The sequence below is a fragment of the Elephantulus edwardii genome, unplaced genomic scaffold (assembly GCF_000299155.1).
Source record: "Elephantulus edwardii isolate Elephantulus edwardi_28Jun2011 unplaced genomic scaffold, EleEdw1.0 scaffold00004, whole genome shotgun sequence".
In the NCBI taxonomy this organism is placed as follows: domain Eukaryota; kingdom Metazoa; phylum Chordata; class Mammalia; order Macroscelidea; family Macroscelididae; genus Elephantulus; species Elephantulus edwardii.
Window position 1 is genome coordinate 8,537,889 of NW_006399754.1, and position 6,056 is coordinate 8,543,944.

Sequence of the window (6,056 nt, forward strand, 5' to 3'; positions counted from 1 at the left end):
AAGATGAAAGACTGTAGCCTTCAACATAAAAAAATAAAACAACACAAAAATTCTTACCATTGGACCTACTGGCAACATCATAATAGATGGAGAGAAGATTTAAACTGGCAATGATTTTGTTTTATTTGGATCCACAATCAGTATACTTGGTACCAACAGTCAGGAGATGCATTGTACTGGGAGAGTCTACAGTCAGGTACTGAGGAGCAATGATGTTAGTTTGAGGACTATGGTGTGCCTGTTTCAGACCATGGTCTTTCCAATCAGCTGCTAAGCATATGAGAGCTATAAAATGAATAAGGATGACAGAGGGAAAAAAAATGATACCTTTCTGTCAAAGACCTCCTAAAAGTACTAAAAAGCAATGATGTATGTTTAAAGACTAAAGTGCACTTGATCCAAACCATGATCTTATCAATTACTTCTCATGCATTTAAAAGTTGCACAACGAATAAGTATGACAGAAGAATTCATTCTGTATGCTATTTAGTCTGTACGCTCAGCAGATCACCTGAGAAGCTGGACTCTATGAAGAAGAATATATATTTAATTATACAAGTTTAGTTACTTTTATTAGGAAGGTTGTCACTACCTAGTACAGTCTATTAAGAAAAGAAGGTCTAGACCATTTACAATTTTAAATGTGTTCATTTAGACTAATTTTAGACTTAAAGTAGCTGAAAAAATTGCTTGCATAGTTCCCTTACCCCTCACTCATGGCTATAATGGTAGCACCTTATGTAACCACAGTAAAATTAACACTGAGGAAATCATATTATCTGCTCTATAAACCTTGCTTGAATTTTGCCAGTCATTCCTCTGATGTACTTTCTCTGGTTCAACACCCAATCTATAATCTGAAATTTTCTTGAGTGGTCAAATCAACTCAGTCTCTTAGACTTTGTGACAATTCTTCAGTGTTTCCATGAGCTTCTTGGCCCTGATATTTTGAAGGCCACTTCCCTTCAATTTCAGTTTGCCTGTGGTTTTCTTATGAGTAGAAAGAAGTCCTATATCTGTAACAGGAATGCTACAGAAATAATTGTGTGGTTTCTTAGAGCATACTAACAGGAAAAGCATGACTGGAAAACAATGGGATTGATTTTCAGTCAGATTTACTGAGGTATAAATCATATACAATAAAAGTCACCCTTTTAGTGTACTGTTGTGTGAGTTCTGATAAGTACATACAATTGACTAATAACTACTTCTATATAGAACAGTTCTTTAATATCTTAAAAAAACCTCTTTGTGTGCCTTTGTACTCAAATATTCTTATTGTTGTTAGGTTCTTTTGTGTCAGGTACAGCTGTTGTTTATTGTGACCCTATGAACAATGGGTTGACACTTTGTCCTACCACATGTTAGCCTCATGATTTCTTCCATGCATAACCCTATTGTTACAGTTACAAATATTTTTCTTTACCTCCAACCTCTAGTAACCACTGATAAGTTTTTGTCTCCTTTAGCTTTCCTTTCCAAAATGTAATATAAAATAAAAAAATAAATGATGCATTCTCTATTTTGTTGTTAAGTGTCGTCGAGTCAATTTGTAGACGACTCATAGTGACCCTATGAACAAAAGACCTAAACAATTGTATAACTTTCATCATTTCTCCAAGTCTACAGGGTTTCCTGAGGCAAACTATTTCAGAAGTGGATGCCACTCCTGATTCCAAGCTTGTTTGAACTGGGGAGGTCCACCAAACACTGTCCACCATGGGTAACCATTATCACATTTGACACATCAGTGTCACAGTGTTTAGCATCACAGTAACTACAAGTTACCTCTCTGTACAGCAAGCAAATGGACAAACCAGTGCAATACCACTTAGAAGAATATTTGACCAAGAACAATTAATGCCAGACCTGAGGGCCACAAATTAAAATCAACCACCTTTGACTTGGTAGCATGACTTTCTCTCCACCAGGCCAACAGAGCTTTCTCTATGTTGGTATTGTTGTTAAATGCCGTCGAGTCATAGACGACTCATAGCGACCCTATGAATGAAAGAGCTGAACAATTGTATAACTTTCATAATTTTTCCAAGTTCATATTTTCTAGAGTCTGATTTAATTTAGAAAATTGTATCAGGTTATTGTGTGACTCCTGGTCTTTCAATTTTGATGTACAGAAGTAATTCATAGTTGCTGTGATGCTAAACACTGTGACACTGATGTGATAATGGTTATCGAAGGTGGACAGTGTTTGTTAGAACTCCCAGATTAAAATAGCTTGGATGCAGGAGTGGCATCCACTTCTGAAATAGTTTGCCTCTAGAAACTCTATGAATTTAGAGAAACAATGATAGTTATTCAACAGGGTTCAAGTCTTTCTTTCCTAGGATTGCTATAAGTCATCTATGACTCTATGACACTTTAAAACAACAACATGTGACTCACTCATTCATTTAAAAAAATTGGTATTATTCCATTATGTCAATGAGGTTATTGCTTGACTATATGGAAGATCTTTGAGTGGTTTCCAGTTTTTTTGTGATTATAAATAAGACTTTTGTAAGCATTTGCATATATATAAGATTTAAAGTATACCTGATATTTTTATTTATTTATTTATTTTTAGCTCCCAGTTTAAGATCGGTTTGGCAGCAGGACATCCACTTCCTAAACAACATGCCCCTGGAAACTCTGAGCCTTGATAAATGGCCACAGGCTTTAGACTTTTCGTTTGTAGGGTTGCTATGAGTCATGCTTGACTCAACAACAATCAGCAACAACTACTTAAGGTATTAATAGATTTAACAAAGTAGGAATGATAGAAGGAGAATTGATTCCTTTGAGCTGTGGTGCTGGAGAAGAGTATTGTATACCATGGACTGCTACGAAAACAAACAGGTTCATCCTAGAGAGGGTGAGACCACGCTGCTCCTTGGAGACAAGTTTTCTGAAGCTCTATTTGACATACTTCAGACATGTTGGAAGGTGAGAGCAGTCCTTGGAGAGGGTCGTCATGCTTGGGAGGGTGGAGGGACAGCACAGGGAGAAAGACCCTTGATGAGATGGATTATTTCAGTGACTGGGGTAATGGGGGTAGGTGCGTCAGAGACAGTAAGATTGACATAGGATAAAACAGGGTTTAGTGCTATTGTACAAGTCACAGGTAACTCAATGGCACATAAAAATAACAATATTCTTTATAGAAACCTTAGAATATGGTTTACATAAAATCCTTCTTTCATACTAGCAACATGGTGCATTAGTTTTGAAATACCAACAGAAAAGCTTGGCAGTTCAAATAGACCAGCTACTCTGCAGAAGAAAGATAGACAGTTTCATTCTATAAACGTTTACAACCTGGGAAATTGAATAGAAAATTTCTATCAGTCAGAATCTGCTCAAGAGTGGTGAACTTGGGTTTGGGTTGCAAAAGGAAGGCTCATCAGTTCTGACCTCTAACACAATAAAAAAGTTAGCAATTAAAACTCATTAAATTCCCCAGAATTCTAACGGAATGTTGCAATGAGTCAAAATTGACTTGTTGACGATGGGTTTTTCTACTCACTTATAAGGGCTTTATAAATGCAGATTTCCCAAAGAAATACATTATTCTTAATTTGTGATAAAGAATTTATCTACTTTACAAACCAAAGATAAATACTTTCCTTAAGTAAAGTAGTCACAAAGCAATTTAAATGTCACCTCTGGGTATCAGTCCAGTTCCAGTGAACTAGCAAATCGTTCTTTAAATTACTGGAGTTCAGTTCATCAGATTCAGTGTTCATTTTTCATTTCTCTTTCTCTGCCTATATTTCTCACAGTAAATATTCAGTGGAGTCCCTGAAAGCGGTATCAGCACACACACTGAAGCATGAGACATCTGCATTCCATGCCTTAAATCCTAGAAAAGTCACTAAATGTGTAATCTGTTACCATTATAGGTATGATTTCACGAATATACTCTAAATTTGTTTCAACAGGAATTAGGTTATCAAGTTTCCAAGAGCCCATTGTGTTTGAAATGTACTCTCCACATCTTTGTGTCATTAATTTCTTATTTCCTGATATTTATCCTTGATTGAAAAACAAGAGGAAAACAATTACAAGAACTTGACCACCTTATATTTTTGTTATCAAAGAAGTTGTTATTATTATGTGCACTGAGTTGAGGACAACCCTTACCTACCCTGTGAACAACAGATCTGAACACTCTTTTGTCCTGTGCTATGCTCACACTTCTGACACACCAGAGCCTATTGCGACAGTCACTTTGTCAATTCACCTGGTGGGGGGTCTTCAACCCTCTGACTTTCTTCATTTCAATTGACTTCCAATATGAGATTTACTTCTAATACTATAACTATCCATTTCCTCTACCTTTCATAAGTTTTTAGAGGCCTTTTAATTTAAGAAGTGGATGGCCAATCCTACTTCCAAGTCTTTCTAAATCTGGGAACTCTACTAAAATCTGCACACCATGGGTAATCCTTTTGGCATTTGTATCAAATATAGACATATAATAAATATAAGTAATATTTACAAGATAATAGAGAAAATGGTAAAGAAATTAATTGGTGCCATATTTGAAAGAATAAAATTCTAGCTATAAAATGTAAGAATTCCCTAGATATATTAAAATTATTAGGAGGTATAATCAGTAATCTAGAAGAAAATTCAATTTTAAAAATGTACAGCAGAATTATAAACAGGGAAGGGAAATAAGGATGTTGTATTTATTAGGTGTAGTTGAGGCAGCTTTGACTGATAGCAACCCAACGAAAATGAAATGAGACATTGCTTGATTCTGCATCGTGTTCATTATCTGTGTTGTTGGAAGCCATTGTTGCCCTATCAATCCAGTTTATTGGTAGTCTTCTATTCCTTCTCTGGACCTCCACTTTGCCAAGCATGAAGAACTTTGGTAGGAACTGGCCAAAAATACACCAAACACACCAACCATGTAAGCTGATAACTTCCATCCTTTGTACATTTTCTTCTCTCTCCACTTATTTCTTTTTTACATAAGAGGTTTGTTTTTTTTTAATGCTCCTAAGAAGACATCAGTACAAATCCTGCTATTGTTAAAAAAAGTGAGGAAATGAGATGAACAACTCCGCGCCTAAAAATTTGGCAGTGAATAGAACAAGGAAAATCTATGTGCACCTGACCCAGGCCATGGTCTTCACAATTACTTGCTATGCATAAGAAAGCTGGACAATGACTAGAGCTGATAAAAGGAGAATTTATGCCTTTGAGTGTGTGGTGCTGGAGAAAAATTTTTGAATAAACGATGAACAGGTTTGTCCCCAAGAGGGTGAAATCCAGCTGCCCCTTGGAGGCAAGGATTCTGAAGTTTTGTCTAACAATTTTTGGGCATATTGCCCGGGGTGACCAGTCCTTGGAAAGAGACATTATGCTTGGGAGGGTGGAGGGACAGCACAAGAAAGGAAGATCCTTAATGAGTGACTGGAGTCATGGGGGTAGGTGTGTCAGAGACAGTAAGATTGGCACAGAATAAAGCAGGGTTCATAGCTGTTGTATATAGGGTCACTAGGCGTTGCAAGCAACTCAAGAGCACATAACAACAACCAAATACTAATGAAGGGACAAACAAAAATAAGAAACATGAAGTATCCTAAACTTATGAAAGAATGTGAAATTGTAGATTAAAAAGCCTGCCCAAACAAGTAGGGTTTATCCTATAAATTTGTGTGTGTCAGGGACTGTTGTAATTAAATTCAATGTAGGGAATCTGATGAAGTAAATATAGTAAAGTGTTTGAGTAAAAATCTAGGTGAGGGATACAGTCATATTCACTGTCAATTATCACTTTGTATGTTTGAAAATCTTTATAATAAAATGTTGGAAATAAAACATTGAAAAAAGTTGGATGCAGAGAAAAGAACTACAATTATCATGAATACCTGTTCTTTAATATTTAATTGATATTTATTGTTCACTGAGCTTTTTGACAGTAGTTTCCTGGACTGAAAACAAAAATATGTAGTTGACACACCTTTGCTTGCAGGAAGTGAAGAGGACTTGAAGCACATGCTGTGGAAGACCAAAGACTCAAGCCTTCAATATGGATTGTCTCA